The sequence below is a fragment of the Hemicordylus capensis genome, chromosome 5 (genome assembly GCF_027244095.1).
Source record: "Hemicordylus capensis ecotype Gifberg chromosome 5, rHemCap1.1.pri, whole genome shotgun sequence".
NCBI lineage: Eukaryota > Metazoa > Chordata > Lepidosauria > Squamata > Cordylidae > Hemicordylus > Hemicordylus capensis.
The window spans coordinates 218,653,366-218,670,305 of record NC_069661.1 but is presented as its reverse complement, the minus strand read 5'-3'; the positions used below and the strand labels follow the sequence as shown (position 1 = coordinate 218,670,305).

Genomic DNA, 16,940 nt, shown 5'->3' with positions numbered 1-16,940 from the left:
TGCCTCTTCTTCCCTCCCACACCCCAACTTGAGCTAAGAATGGTTCTGGTTACACAGTCGGAGAGTGTGTCCACATGCCATCACCACTGCCTTGGCACCATGGCCTGAAGAAGAGGAGCCACTACAGAGTGGTGTGTGGGGGTGTGGGTGATGTCCTTTGCCTCAGATAGCAAAATGTCTGAGATGTCCCTGGTTGTGTGTCTTTGACTTGGAAAAGGTCAAATGCTTACCAGCATTAACAATATTGAAAAGTGACCCATCCTAGACTAAAAGACTTGCTCTGCAGCACTACTTATGAAAATATTCAAAGGTCTTGGAATGGGCAGATGTGGAAATAGGCTACCCAAGTTGGTTACAGAACCCTGGTGACTTTTCCCAGTCAGGGACAGGAGGATAGTAGGTGATGCCCATTTAAGGTATTAAGAGCCGGCCTCATGAATCATAGAATCAACATCATATTCCTCCTCCCTCCCTTATGCAAGTTTGTCTTGGGGCTGTTTTCCAGTCTGCCGGTAAAAAGCTCCAGTGATGGGGATTGCCCTCTCCCCCACCGCCTCTCACCTGGAACTGGGGCTCCACCAGCACCCACACCCTCGGCTTATTTGATTTGTTTACCAGATTTCAAAACCCCTTTTCAGTGGCGGCTGTTCCCGACATAGCATGCAAAACAGTAACGAATCTCAAAAGGTGAGTATCAAAATAGAAACAACAAAATCACTTCACATGCCAGAACAATTGATTGCCTACTTGCAAATTAGCCTGTCAGTGCAGTGAATGAGGTCATCCTTGGAGGCCCTTCTCCAGGCATCCCTGCCATGTGGGGCAAGGCAGGTGGTGACTGGGGGTGGGGCTTCTCAGTGGCGGTACCCCATGTAGGGAACTCTCTCTCTAGGGAGATTCACCTGATGCTAGCTTTGATGTGATTCTAATGCTAGGCAAAGACCATGGGGGCCATTCACATGGTGGAGCATGCAGGCAGCTGGGGTCGGGGGAGAGAGACAGGGTCCAACCTACCATTCCCCAGATGATTGTTCCTCAGCCTCTTGGTGTGCAAGCCACACGCCTACATGACCTGCGTTGCAGGGAGAAACAAAAAACGGGACTCGTTTTCCCAGCCTCCACATATCCCACGTAGGAAGCTGCCTGCTGAGTCAGACCATAGGTCTATCTTGCTCAGTATTGTCTACACAGACTGGCAGCGGCTTCTCCAAGGTTGCAGGCAGGAATCTCTCTCAGCCCTATCTTGGAGAAGCCAGGGATAGAACCTGGAACCTTCTGCTCTTCCCAGAGCGGCTCCATCCCCTAAGGGGAATATCTTACAGTGCTCACACTTCTAGTCTCCCATTCATATGCAACCAGGGTAGACCCTGCTTAGCTAAAGGGACAAGTCACGCTTGCTACCACAAGACCAGCACTCCTCTTCACCCCCTTTTATTCTTTTGCCATCCCCAGCATATTTGTACTCATTTTCCCAGCCTCTACATATCCCACATAGGAAGCTGCCTACTGAGTCAGACCATAGGTCTATCTTGCTCAGTATTGTCTATACAGACTGGCAGCAGCTTCTCCAAGGTTGCAGGCAGGAATCTCTCTCAGCCCTATCTTGCAGAAGCCAGAGAGGGAACTTGGAACCTTCTGCTCTTCCCAGAGCGACTCCATCCCTTGAGGGAATATCTTAAAGTGCTCACACTTCTAGTCTCCCATTCATAGGCAACCAGGGCAGACCCTGCTTAGCTATGAGGACCAGTCATGCTTGCTACCACAAGACCAGCTCTCTTCTCGTGCAACAAGCGCAGTGCCTTGGGGGGTTCCCCTGTCAGACGGGTGCACTAGGTGCCCGTCTCTGTGTCTCCTTAGCTCCATGGAGAGCCCGGCAGCCAGGTTAAGGGAGTCCTTGCTCCCTTAACCTTGGCTAAGAGCCAAGCTTGGGAACAGGGTTAGGCTGGGCAGCAGCACCAGGATCCATTGGGATCCTGGCACTCCACACGAGTGGCCTAGGCCGGGCTAGGCTGCTTGTGAAAACAGCCTACATTTTTTATTCTCCTAGGCCTTTCTCCACATTCACCGCCCTCTGGAGCCACCCTTGCCCCCCCACTGTGGTCTCAACCCAGATCTCCCCCACAGCTGTGACTTTCATGGGAGGAAATCTCCCATTGGCACAACTGCGGGGGAGGCAGAATCTGAACCAAGATCACAGCAGGACCAAGAGTTAAAGCCCCACAAACACCGCAGTCCAAATCTGGATTGGGTCCCTTCTGTAGTTCCTTTTGAGTAAATAAAAACTAAGCACACGTCTGGTCCGAGCATATAAGCAATGTGATACGTGAACCTCTGTAACAGTAATTCCCACACCGTATGTTCAGACACACTGATGTGGCCCAAAGAGACTGTTAGCATACTACACAAAATACATAAATTATTCAGCAAACTTCAGCAAGTTTTCCCAATGGAGCATCAGCAAACCCCCAGTGGAGAAGGCCTCCCTCTGTGTCTCAGCATGATTGGCTGCTCTGCTTTTGCCTCCTTCCAATCAGCTTCTGCTGGGGGATGTGCAGTCTGCCGTAGTATCTTGTATACAAATGGAGAATTCAATTACTCTCAACGCACAGACAGGGAAGAACGAAAGTCGCTTTGTAAGGGTTATCACTCATCCTGTGGCAGCTTCACTGGTTACCAGTCTGCTTCTGGGCTTGATTCAAGGTGCTGACCTTGGCCTTTAAAGCCCTACGTGGCTTGGGGCTGGGGTACCTGTCAGACCACATTTGCTGATATGAACCTGCCAGCCCCTCCATCTAAGGCCCTGCTCATGACCTCACCACTAACGGATAATTGGCTGGCAGGGATTGGAAACGGGGCCTTTTCAGTTGTGGCCCCTCGATTTTGGAACACCCTCCTGAAGAGCTTCACTATGCTCCTTCTTTTAGTGCTTTTAAAGAACAATTAAAGAGACATCTTTTTAGAGGGTGTTTTTTGTTTTTTTAATGTTTTATCCATTGCTTATATCTGGTAGGTTTCTTAGTTCTTCACTTTTTACTTTTTACTTCTAATTTGAAACTTTCAAAATTTCTAACTTTTAAATGTGGTTTTAGCTTGGTCTTTTAACTTTTTAACTTTTTATTAATTCTTTGCTTTGTATTGCATCTGTTTTATTAATGTTGTGAGCCACCCTGAGCAGTAGTATACTAGATGGGCAGGGCAGAAACATGCTTAAATAAATAAATCCCTCCAGAGTAGACTGCCCTTTCCATCTCTGCACTAGCTCATAGCTCTGAGTGAGTCATTGCTTTGGGTTTGCCTCCTGATTGGAAGGAGAGACACGCAAAGCAATGACTCATGCAAGAAAGAAAGGGTTAGGCTCTCCTCCTAAGGGTGGGCAATCCCTGTTCCTTCACATAAACAACATCTCCATTTTTTAATTCCAAAAAAACCTGCAACCTCAGCCGAGGAAGGTCTGTAACTCAGTGGAAGTGTATACACTTGCATGGAAGTTTTTAACACCTGGCTTTTAGTTTGCATCTCCTCTGGAAGGGAGCTATGTGTTCACATATTGGCCACATTTACCCTGAAGTCCCTGCGCGCCATCAGGGAGCACTTCACCCATGATTCGGGTTTTTCATCCTGTGTTAGAGTGTAGCCCGATTTATATCCAGGGTAAAAATAAATAAATAAACTTTTTGTGTTGGTTTTTTTGGGACAACTTCAGACACACAGCAAAGCCCACAAGAAACCCTGCTGTCTGGGAAAGCTCCTGCAGAATTGATCCCAAGTTCAATTTCTGCTATTTCCAGGAAAGACCTCCAGTGGCTGTTGCTAATAACTATCTTACATTTCTTTTTTTAGATTGTGAGCCCTTTGGCCAGGGAGCCATTTTATTTCTTAATTTATTTATTGTAAACATTTACATGTATTTAATTTAAACCACTTGGGGAACTTTTTATTGAAAAGCAGTATATAAATATTCTTTGTCGTCGTGCTCCTATGTTCCTATCAGCACTGTTAAGCAGGGTAGGAGTGCCCAACTTTACGTACCCAGATGTCGTTGGCCTACAACTACCATCATCCCAGTTGCAATGCCCAAAAATCTATCAGCACTGTGTGTAGCAGGACAACCTTGGGTGCTCAGATGTTGTTGGCTTTGGCCCTTGTGGCTAGGGATGATGGGAGTTGTAGTCCAGCAAATCTGGAGACTCAGGGTCAGGAACATCTGCTGTAGACAATTCTGAGTTACAAGGTCAGAGTCAGTATGGCAGCTTAATTTGTCCATGTAAGCTATAAGAAATTTAGGAAACTGCCCATATAATTTGTCCACAATTAATTTGTCCATATAAGCTATAAGAAATTTAGGAAACTCTTCTATGTAATGGGAAACATTGCATACATCGGGCAGCAGCTATATAGGAAGAGGCTGAAAGGCATCATCTCACACTGCGCAGGAGGCGGCAATGGTAAACCCTTCTTCTATTCTACCAAAGACAACCACAGGGCTCTGTGGGCGCCAGGAGTCGAAATCGACTTGAAACAGCACACTTTACCTTTTACCTCTATGTAATGGCCTTTCAATGGCACCAAACTCAGCTTTGCGCCTAGCTATATTTTTGGAATGCATCACACCTGTCTCCGTGCAGAGAGCTGAATGAGATGACCTCCAGGTCCTTTGCAGGCCTCCAATTTTACGATGCTCCAGTCCCCAGGGAGAAAAGGATTGGTAAGAGCCCCTCACTGAAACATGGCCAGTATCTCCCTGCGTTCATTAGAACTGCAGGCCATGCACAGGGGCGAAGAAAAGCAGGACCCGAGTGCCTGCAGCGAAATCAAATTCCGGATACAGTCTTTTAAATGGAATCCATTTTTCATAACGGAATTGTTTCTCAGCACAAAGCTGGGCCCATCCCTCAAGCCAGTGATGAATAAGCCTGAATCAGAATTAAACCATAAATCTCCATCTTCGGATAGGTATACCCCTGGCTCTGCTTCTGAATTGTCTTCTTATTAAAATACTGTTATGCTTGCAGAAAAAGGAAAAAGGAAAAAGACTCACACGTACCTTGCAAATGCCAGCTGGTTTTTTCGAACAAGATTCCATTCACTGTTCCCAAGGCCTGTGCTGAAGAGGATGAAGACATACAAGAATAGGACAGGTAGAGTGGTTGTCCCAGTTGGTGTATGGCCCACAGGGCTTATCTCGTCTGCCAGGGGCGGGGACGTGATTTGGCTAAAATTTAAGGTAGACAAGGGATGGATTCCTCTACTTCCCCCCACCCCTACTGAATTCTAACACTGACAGGACCAGCCCTTGGGTTTTTGGCATCCTAGGTGAAGTTCGACTTTGGCACACACACACCCATCCCCCAACAATAGGCACGACAATAACAAATATTTATATACCACTTTTCAACAAAAGTTTCCAAAGCAGTTTACAGAGAGAATGCATGAATGAATGAATGAATGAATGAATATGGATCCCTGTCCCCAAAGGGCTCACAATCTAAAAAGAAACATCATAGACACCAGCAAAAATCACTGGAGGTATTATGGCCGGGTGCATAGGGCCAGTTACTCTCCCCCTGCTAAATAATGGGAACCACCATGTTAAAAAAAGTGCCTCTTTGCCCAGTTAGCAGGCGTGACTCCCCCGACCAAGCAGAGTAGCACAGAGCCCTGGCTTTAACTTGTGCTGCTCATTGTTGGAGGTCAGATGACCAGCCCACGCAGATGACGAGTGAATGACTAGCCAGTGCTGGTTTGGGGATGCAATGGGGGAGAGTTCCCAGTCTATCAAAACTCTCACCCTTCAGAGATGAAAAGATAGTGTTGTTAATCTGGAAATCCAGCCTGAGACCTTTTCCTTTTTGAAAAGACTGCTGAAGCGGGCAATTCATATTCAAGAGAGGGAGCGCAGCTTATGAGATTAGCTGTTTATTGGGGACTGAGGTGCAATGAGCAAAAAAGTGTGTATTTTGAGGTGCAGAATGTGCAGGCCCTTTGGGGAGTAGGGGGCAGTATTGCATATTACATTCTTACACCACTGTGCAGTACTTCAGGGGTGCAGTACAAGAGGGAGAGAAAGAATAATTGGTATTGCTATATTCTGGCACTGTGAATGGCAGTGTGCCCTCACCTAATGCCCGATGTCCTGAGCAACTGCCTAGGTCTGCCTTGTGGACAGGCCAGCCCTGAACCACCAGTGAACATGGCCACAACACAATAGCAAGTCCCTGTCCCAAGGAGCATACAGTCTAAAACTTGACCCAAGGGAGGTAACAGAGGGAGGGGAGGAAGAATGGAGCAGAAAGTAAATAGGGGCAGAAGATGCATTCAGTTTAGTTTCAGCAGGGAAAGCTTACTTTCAGAAAGGAATGAGAGCTATAGGCTTGATCCAAAGAGTTCAAGGAACATGTGTGTTTAGAGAAGGGAATTGGGGGATGAGAAGGAGATGGCATCATCAAAGTAGTCAGGGAGGCAGTAGGATTGCCACCCAACCAGACTTCTGTTGGTTCATCCAGATTTGCATGCTCTTGGCCAGTTGCTAGGATTGGAGGATATAAAGTTAGGGAGAAATTTAGAAAATCTTGCACTAGCGCATTCTTGCCATTTGTACAAAGGGTCTGCTCTCCTACGGGTGGCTGCATATGTAGTGTATTTTGGCTTGCCTGTGAGTGAAGGCTGTGTTGTGAATACACACATGCATGCACCCACACTGCACTGCACTGCACTGCCACATGGAAAGATGCCCACCTTTAAAGTGCTGCTAGTGTTAAAGCTTGCAGGGGTACCCTGACCACCATCCCCTATTGCTGAGCATTCAGGAGCAGAGCTGGGTTCCACAGCACATCTGCTCTTTCAGGTGGCCAGTCATCCAGTATTTTACTAGGGGCCTGAAAAGCCAGCAAACACCAGATGCTGCCAGGCTCCACCCATGAGCTGCCAGGTTCTGCTAAGCTCCAGATCATAACCCACCAAGTTCTACCTTGGCTCCATTGCCGCCTACCACCAGCTTCTGTCCTGGCTCTGCTCCCATCCCACCAGATTATCCCAGGCTTCATCCCTGATCCCTTGGGGTTTCTCCTGGCACCCTCTGCCTAACATTTCCTCGTGGCTCTGCCTAAGGAAAAAAAGCTCAGTGCCACAAGTCCCAATCCTCTTTCCTTTTGAAAACAAGACTAGGGAGATGTTTTCTTCTGGATCATGCATCAAAAGTGCACAGTCACTCCTATGTGAATGCATACTGAATAGTTAGAATCCTGGAAATATCACATCTAGGATATAATGAGGCCATTCACACAATCAAAAAACTGTGTCATACCCGGGTTTGGAGGCTATGTGTGCTCCCAATTTTTGGCGGTATGGAAGGAAGGTAAGAGGAAAACCTGGGTAGAAGTGATTGTGTGGAAGCAAGATAGGAGGAATTCTCCTACCAGATTCCTCCTACCTTGCTTCCACACAATCAGTTCTACCCAGGGTTTCCTCTTACCTTCCTTCCATACTGCCAAAAATTGGGAGCACACATAGCTCCCAAAGCTGGGTACAACAGTTTTTGATTGTGTGAATGACCTCAATGTCTGTTTGCAATGTATATTCTGATAAGTTGTTTATTTTATTTTTGTTGTTGTTGTTGTTGTTGTTGTTGTGAAAGTAAACACAACATGTAGCCGTGTGCCAGATGAAAACACACTAAACAAGTGATCACAGAAAATTAAAAATTTAATCCACTTTAACTCTCCTTCTCTTCTCTTCAGCTCCCCTGAGCAACATTTCAGAGACTGTGTATCAGCTTAATCGAAAAGCTCTGCCACTTCTATTAGCAAATATATAGAAGTTGATCCTTCACTGTCTAGCCTCAAAACAAAGGGATCCTCCCTGTAGACTTTAAGCACAAATTGGAATTACACATTAACTGTTGATTGCAGCAACACAAACATTTCTTTGCATCAAAGATACCTAGCAAACAGAACACAGTCCAGAAAAATTGAGGTATAATTTCTTAATACAGACAGAGCAAGGCCAGAGAGGACATAAAGTGTCTCTGGGACACAAAATAGTGTATTGGGGATGTGAGACGGGCTGGGCCTTTCTCTAGCTACTACTTTTATCCCTATTGCTTAACACTATTTTGCCCCCCATGGGATGCTAAGTTTTGTTTGGAGCATAGAAGAAATTTAGTCCCTGCCCAGAGGGCTCACTTTGTGTGTTAGACAGACACCTAGTGACAGAACGCATGCATTACATCCCCAGCAAAAACAGGGAAGCAGGATGAATTATTGTGTTCCCATCTACAGATGAAATATGTAAAAATAACAGGGACACAGGAATCTGCCTAACACCATCATTGGTCTATTTAGGTCAGTATTGTTGATTTAAATAGTCAACATCTAGGCAAAGAGGCACATTTTAAAGTGGTGGCTTTCATATTTAGCAGGGGGGAAGTAACTGGGCATATCCAGTCCCAACAAAGTGTCCTTCCGGTGGCAGTTGCTGGTATTTCCGTTGTGTTTCTCTTTAGACTGTGAGCCCTTTTGGAGCAGGGAACCATCTTATTCCATTTTCCACATCAACTGTTTTGAAAACATTTTGTTGATACTACTGCTGCTACTACTCTGAATATGTATATACTACTTTTTAAAAAAATCTTCAAAGCAGTTTACAAAGAAAATAAACAATTAATGAACAGGATAGGTCCTGTCCCCAAAGGGCTCACAATCTAAAAAGAAACAAAAGGGAAACGCCAGCAACAGCCACTAGAGGGACACTCTGCTGACAGTGGATAGAGACAGTTGCTCTCCTTCTGCTAATATATAGGAGAATTGCTTTAAAAGGTGCCACTTTGCTCAGTTAGAAAAGATTGGAAAGTAGTAGCTAAATAACAATAGCAGTGATGTCCATGACAGCCAACACGACAATGACATCCGGCTGACCTCCAGACTAATGCTGTGCTGGCACTATCAGGGAGAGTTCATTTTCGTCAATCTCCCCTTCCCTCTGCAGCCCAATATACCTCCCGGAAATATGCCCCTGAGGGTCACACAACTCAGGGACATATTTCTGGGAAGCACAGTGGGCTACAGAGGGAAGGGGAGGCTGAAAAAAATTGGCCTTTCCCTGTAGTGCCAAGCAGTATTAGTCTGCATATCAGCCAATATCACTGCCATAAGTAATCCATTGTATGAAAACATTACCAAGTAACTATTGTGTTTCTCTGCAAAAGTTCATCATTTCCCTGCCATAAACATCAGGGGAGCTGGTCTTGCAATAGTGGGCATGACTTGCCCCCTTTGCTAAGCAGGGTCTGCCCTGGTTTGCATTTGGATGAGTGACTACATATGAGTGCTGTGTGCTGTAAGATATTCCATTTTGGGATAGGGCCATAGCTCAGTGGTAGAGCATCTGTTTGCAGGCAGAAGATCCCAGGTTCCATCCCTGGCATCTCCTGGTAGAGCTGGGAGAGACTCCTTCCTGAAACCTCGGGGAGCTTCTGCCAGCCAGCTAGATGGCCCAATGGTCTGACTCAGTATAAGGCAGCTTCCAACGTTCCTGTGCTCCAACTGCTGACCAGGGACCTCCCTTTATCTCAGGGTTTCTTAACCTTTTTGCACGCATAGACCTCCCCCACCCCAAGATCCTTATGTATCATCCATGGATCTCCATCAAAGAGGAGAGCTGGTCTTGTGGTAGAAAGCATGACTTGTCCCCTTAGCTAAGCAGGGTCTGCCCTGGTTGCATATGAATGGGAGACTATAAATGTGTCTTCTGTAAGATATTCCCCTCAGGGGATGGAGCCACTCTGGGAAGAGCTGAAAGTTTCAAGTTCCCTCCCTGGCTTCTCCAAGATAGGGCCGAGAGAGATTCCTGCCTGCAACCTTGGAGAAGCCTCTGCCAGTCTGTGAAGACAATACTGAGCTAGATAGACCAATGGTCTGACTCGGTATATGGAAGCTTCCTATGTTCCATCTCATTTATATCATATATTTTCAAGGCCTCAATAAACATCGTGGAGGGGGGGAGTACACACGATGGTTATTTTTGAAAACATTATTCTCACGCAACAGGAGGCAAATTAAATTCAGTGCAGCAATCTAAGGCATTGCTAGGTACTTTAAAAGATCTAGGGCCCAGGCCCACATACCCCTTATAATTAAACTCAATCTTATCCCCACAAGAATAATTACGTACACTTATTAAAGTCTCCAAAATTGTAATACAGCACCTAGTGAGACTGGGAGAGACTCCTGCCTGAAACCTAGGAAAGTCACTGCCAGTCTGTATAGACCAGGGGGCTGGGCAAACTTGGCCCTGCAGCTGTTGTTGAATTACAACTCCCATCAGCACGATAAATTGTGGCTGGAGATGATGGGAGTTGTAGTTCGACAAGAACGGCTTAGGGTTCGGGTTTGCCCACCCCCGGTGAGGACAATCCTGAGCTAGATGGCCCCATGGTCTGACTCGGTATAGGGCAGCTTCCTATGCCTGGGGGGAAAAAACCCTCCAAAATGCACGTCATCCAGGGACTGCAATGCATATGAAGCAAGGAGAGTGAGATGATCCGAGTGGCACAGACGCTCATCCTGCTCCACTTTGCTCCGCGGGAGTTTTGCTGCTGACTCGGCAGTTGTGCCGATGCCGGCTCTGAAATGAAGCGCATTTATGAATTCACTGAGCGCTGTGGTTCTGTTTGCGATACTCCTGCACTGCACAGCACTACTAATGATTGCTGCAATGAGGAAACATGTTGGCATCCTCCAAGGCCCAAAATAAATATTTAACGTCCTCCAGCTGGATGTGTAAATTCAGAAAGATATTGTTTTCTTCCCTCTCTTTCCTGAGCAGCAGGGAGCTCAGAGCTGTCTTCCCAAGGTCAGTTTCTTTCAAAGAGGAGTACATTGGTGTCTTGCCGGGGCTTTGTAAAAATCTGCTTATTGCGACAGTCACAGGTAAGAAGGGAAGAGAAGGGCAGCTGCAGCCCATGCTGAGAGGGGCTGCTGGCCTCAAGGCAGAAACCTTGCATGTCCTGGAGGCCAAACAAGCCCAGAGAAGGACTAGTGCTAGGCAATAGGGTGAGCCAAATGGGTCCCAGTTGCCTACCTGCCTCCTGGCTGAATGCAGTTCAGCCAGGGATATTACCAGTTGCCGCTGGTTTTGCTTAGGATCAGTGTTTTTGTTCCTAAAGAGATTGCAAAGTCTTTGTTCTTTTGCAAACCAAAAAGCATGTCTCTCCTAAATGTCCCGTCCAACATCTTTCTCATTAACATGACTCGGTTTGGTTTGGTTTGTCTGGGAGGGGGAGATGGCAGGGCAGTCAGTGCATACACAAACCCCACTTGCATGTCTATGGTCAGGCCACAGGGTGTCTCCCCCACTCTGCGCTTGACTCACATGTGACATGGCTTTTCATATCAGAGGCTGCAGAAGTGGCGGGGCAGGGTGGGGGCAGCTTCATGGCGCTGAAGGACAGAAACAACAACAAGCCAAGAGTCGGCCAATATTTGCATGTTTCCCTTTTAAGGGAAGAAGCTGGATTTCCATGAAATCCCAGGGCTCCGCAAACAGGCAGTGTGTGAACTGATGCTATATACCAGATTGGATTCCATGTCAGTGTGCCTAATGCAGACCAACAGTGCCCTCTACTGTTCACTCCACAATAATCTATCCAATGTACCCCCTCAGTGGGGCCAGGCTCCAGATAGGATATGGGGTGGATCCCTGAATAGGATCTCCTGCCATTTTAAATAGCAGCCGGGGGTGGGGTGGGGGGCAGGGTGGATTGTATCAGGGCCACAGTGCAGCTTGAAGTGAACCGGCTGGGGATGCTAGTGCCATCTGGAAGGATGAATGCTCATTGTGATTTTGGACAAGGCCTACTAGGGGTGTGCATGAAGTGTGATTTGAAAAATAAGGAGAGCAGGTCCTTACCGGCACATGTCCTTAGAAGCCCCGCAAGGCGTCAGTGTGCACATTTATTTATTTATTTATCAAATTTGTATACTGCCCCAAACTTTCATCTCTGGGCGGTTCTGCACATGCATCTGCACATGCATGGGCACCATTCGTGTGGTCAGCATGTGCATGCAGGCACTGCATGGGGATACTTGGGCTGAGTGCCCCCCCCCCGCAGGAAGCTGCATGGGGCGGCAGAGAGCAGGGAAGGACCTGCTCTCCTCTTTCTTAAAGCTCTCATGCGCTGCTCCCAAAAGATGCTCACACCTCACTTTGAACCGCGCAGTTCATGCACACCCCTAAGGTCTATACCCCTTGAGATGGAAAATAGGTGGCAGTTTTCCGATGCTTTCAGTGGGTTATCATGCTTTTATTCTCCTGATCATCAGGCCAATACTATTTACAACAATTTTTTAAAACATAAAAACATGTTACCAGTGTTGTCAGAGGAATGGAAATGGAAATTGGCAGGAATGTCCTCCAAATATTAGCCCATGGAGAGAGCACAACAGGTTGTTCATTGTTACCCTGGCCCTACCCTACCCTTTCCCCCTGTGCAAAAATGACTGCAATTTTACTCTAAACATTTGGAGGTAGGGATAAAGAAGGGATGCTGACACAGAGAAAGCTGTAAGTGCAACTATGCTATCACCGATTTTTCAACTGCAGGGCAGTAGTAAAGTAAAGTGTGCTGTCAAGTCAATTTCAGCTCCTGGCACCCACAGAGCCCTGTGGTTTTCTTTGGTAGAATACAGGAGGGGTTTACCATTGCCTTCTCCTGCACAGTATGAGATGATGCCTTTCAGCATTTTCCTATATTGCGGCTGCCGATATAGATGTTTCCCATAGTCTGGGAAACAAACCAGCAGGGATTTGAACCGGCAGCCTTCTGCTTCTTAGTCAAGCATTTCCGTGCTGCACCAAGGTGGTGCAGGGGAGTAGATATTGCCAAAAACCACAATGAGCATTCATCTTTTGAGATGGCACTGGTAGCCAAAAGGTATGGGCCTGGCTCACAGACTAAAGCAGGGGAGGTTAGTCCTTTCCCCTCTGCTGTTTTCCAGATGGAGTTGCATGCATGCCCGGGATTAGCCATGAAGAGGGCACCTGTCTTTTTCCACCTTTGCAGCAAGAACAGCTTTGAGGAGGGCATTTGAATGGAGAAGGAGAAGCTTAACCCCTGACTTCTCCCCCCACACAATTCAGCCTTTCGATTGGCCACTATACAGCAGTGCCAGTATCAAGGGCTTGATGCTCAGACAGTAGCAAGTGATCGTACTTATTTCCATGCTGTGAAAAACTTCGCCTGCTGATTTCTGCTTTTTACGATGCTGTTAAAAGTATGAGAGCGAGTCGTGTTGGTTTCTTCCCCCAGTTAGCTGGCAGCGTTCTCTCTACCCACAATTCCCCATGGAAGTTGTGTTTGTGAGGAACTGTCCACATTTTGCAATGCTGGATTCAATGCGCCCCCCAAATCTGCAAGCAACCATTGTTCATTCCTCCATTCTTCTTACCACTGACAAGCATCTAAGTGGAGCTTCGTCACTGGAAACAGCGAGGGAGATGTGATCTTGCCGGTTGTGACAGCAATGGAGATATAAGTGTCTGATACTAGCAATGCACCCAGACAGCCATGAGATACTGTGTGATGCGTAGCATAACTTTCCACATTTCACAGGAAAATAGGGAGACTTCGATTCCTGTCCTCATAAGAGTAAGGCTGTGGCTCAGTGGCCTACACTTTGCAATGTAGAAGGTCCCGGGTTCAATCCCTGGCAGCATCTCCAGGGAGTTATTTGCACATGGCTTCACGCTGCAGGGTAAACGTTGCGAAGCCACTCCGAATTACACTCGCAGCATTGAGGGAAGCAGCCCCTCCCCTCTGCTCTCAGCTTTTATTTTGGTGCACGTTCACATGGCATCCCTTTGTGTTTTCCTTCTAGCCAATGGCAGGGCTGGGGGGAGAGATTACTAAAGAGCTACATCTGCATTTCTAAATAGAGTATCCTTCTTATCATGCGAATGATTCTACACCAGTGACTCTCCCTATTTGTTCTGGCGTTTTCAGAAAAAGTCGCTTAAAACCAGCATTTTAAAAACCCCGAAATACCTCGAGATAAGCTAGAATTCGCAAGACAAAGTCCGATTTGTGTGTGGAGTGGGTCCAAGCATCTCGAAGGGACTTCGGGGTAAGTTTGGTTGATGTGTGAACGCACACACACTCTTCCAAAGGAGATTCGGGGTAGAAGCCCTGTCTTTAAAGCTTCTGGGTAGGACTGTGAAAGACGCCCGCTGGAAACCTTGGAGAGCCACTGCCAGGCCTGCTCAACTTTGGCCCTCTTGTAGATGTTGGCCTACAACTCCCATAATCCCTGGCTACTAGCCACTGTGGCTGCAAATTATGGGAGCTGTAGTCCAAAAACAGCTGGGGGGGGGCCTAAGTTGAGCAGGCCTGATCGAACTAGATGGACCCAGAGCATGGTCTAAGGGCACACGATACAGCCAGCTTGCAGAAGCTAAGCAGATCTTGGTGTGATCCATGCCTGGATGGGAGGCCTGTATGTGCCACCTTTGGGAGTGGAGCTGCAGCTCAGTGGCTTTGCATGCCGAAGGTCCCAGGTTCAGTCCCCAGCATCTCCAGGGAAAGACTCCTGCCTGAAACCCTGGAGAGTGGCTGCCACTCAGCACAGACAGTACTAGGCTAGGTGGACCAATGGTCTGACTCAGTATAAGGCGGCTTCCTCTGTTCCTGTGTTCAATGCCAAGAATCATGTCCTGAGCTATGCTGTGCATCGCGCTGTTCCCCAGATGCTGCTGATGGTTTTTCCCCACCTTCTGTCATTTGCCTGCTCAGTATTTGTTTACTCTGCAGTAATGTATCAGGCACTGGCTTCAGAAGCAAACTGACCGTAACAATTTGTTTCTCAGGCTGTTTAGTTTCACAACAGATCTGGCTATACTTATTATACTGCAACCCAGAATACACCCAGCCGTGTTTACTATCTGGATAAGTGGTTTTGAGGGGACCGGAGGGAAGCCGTGGTCTTGCCCTTTGAATCCACGTGTATTTACACGCATGCCCTCCCCACCAAGGCCCCTGGAAGTGTTTTTCAGCGGGAGGAGTGACTCCAAATGATCGGGAAATGTCGTAGAGGCCTACCTTGTTTCCCTTCAGTCTGAAGAAGCACCATTTCCCCAGCACTGGATGAGGCCAGCACAGCTATTTATGTAATCAGCTGGTAGCCTATGCACATTTACCTGGAAGTAAGCCTCACAGAACTCAGTGAGACTTACTTCTGAGTCAGTATGCCTAGGACTGAGCAGTTAGACGAGATGCTTCCTCTGTTCCAAAAGGTAAGGACAAGCTGTAAATAGGTCCACTATTAAATTAAAAGTTGTAATGTTCTTTCATATCCCCTGAGGTCTTCTGGAGCGTCCCTGGTTTTATTCCAGATATCGCTAGTGAGAATGAAGAGGCTCAGTGCCATCTCTTTCCTGGCACTGGCTTAATGACATCCACTCCCCAGGGTAGATTAGCCTGGCAACTTCCCTTCCTAGGAGTAGTAGCCCAAAGTGTTGTGGCACCTGAGGTAAGGTGCCAAATGCTATTGTACCCCACTTCTGGTGTGTGTGGGGGGGGGGCAGCCCCCTTCCAAAACTGATGCTTGCAAGCTTTGAAAGTGGCACGGAGAGCAGGGAGGTGGCGAAGTTGCCAGCAGCCTCCTCTCCTCTCCATGATTTTTGCAGACCTGGCACGGAGTGTGAGGAGAGGCTCTCCCTGCAAAGTGTGCAAGGCTTGGATTGGTTCAAAGAGCTGCGCCGATGGGGACGGTGGGGAGCATCTTGCCATCCTGCTGGCGCCCCAATCATCTGCTGCCTGAAACAACCGTCTCGCCTCGCCTCATGGAAGCCCCCCCCCCCCGTCCCTCACCAACTTTCACTGGCAAATGAAGTCTGTGGGGGTCTCGTATCGGCTCCCCCACAAAAAAAGAATGAAGTGTTCTACTGTTTGATGTCCTGTGTATTCAGGCTTCAGTCCTTCTGTGAGGTTTTAACTGCCTTCTAAATATTATTGCCCTGTGAAATTGCAAGTGTTGTTATTTGTGCATTATGCTCTGCAGTGCTTTGGATACCTTTGAGCGAAAAAGAGGCCAGTGATTACACTGGCATTCCCCATAACATTCCTGCAGCGCTCTAAAGCCAGTCCCTTTGGTCCAGCAGGACTGAGTCAAGGGCAGAGCTACAATTGGGCGGTTAAAAGAATCCGCGTTGCCCAGCTTCCAGGAGTCACCCACTGTGTCTGGGAGCCACCTCTTACTCCACTCCCCCTAACACTCCCGCCGCCACCCACCAGATCCCAGATCCACTGGGAATACGGCCACGCATGCACCCTGATGGAGACACAGGGCACATGTGCACCCTCCTTCCCAGCAGCCCCGCTGGAAGGAAAATGGGCCTGAGAGCTGGCGAGCAATGGTGGCGGAAGTGCCGGGGGAGAACAGCGCTGATGGCAGCATTTACGGCAGGGGTGCAGGGTGGCTGGCCAGCCAGCTGAGAGGGGTGAGGAGAGTTATTATGGGGGTGGGCACCATGGGGAAAGCATAACCTACATGACCATGGGGAAAGCATACACTACATGAGCATGGGCCCATCTCCCCTTGCTGTGCCACAGTCCACTGGACAGCCTAGAAAGCATGTTCAGGATTGCAGCCTTCAATCATCACAGGTCTACTAGTTTACTGTGTTGTCAAGCAGCTCCGTCCTGTTTCTCCCAGCTACGGGCCCTTTAATTAGTTGTTTCCTGAATTAGGTCAGGAGGGAACTAATTCAGGAAATCACTAATCAAAGGACTGATGCTTGGGAGAAGCAGAAACCACTTTTGAAAACACCAAGCGGAGAGACCTTTATTGAAATCAGTCTCTCAGACATCTGTTTCAGCCTCCCAGGGGGGTTTCTACGGTACTCCAGTGTGGAAAAATGATGGACATTTCCCCAGTCTTACAGAATATATT

General features: G+C 47.7%; 1 long non-coding RNA gene across 2 annotated transcripts; it reads left to right on the top strand.

Moving 5' to 3' along the window:
* Positions 1-10,815: 10,815 nt before the first annotated feature.
* LOC128325707 (uncharacterized) lies at positions 10,816-16,013 on the top strand. 2 transcript variants are annotated; one of them, XR_008307569.1, is made up of 3 exons: positions 10,816-10,848; positions 13,997-14,117; positions 15,676-16,013. It is a non-coding gene; the product is annotated as an uncharacterized LOC128325707 (long non-coding RNA). The 2 variants fall into 2 exon arrangements; XR_008307568.1 differs by having other exon boundaries at positions 10,823-10,925.
* The last annotated feature ends 927 nt before the right edge of the window (positions 16,014-16,940 follow it).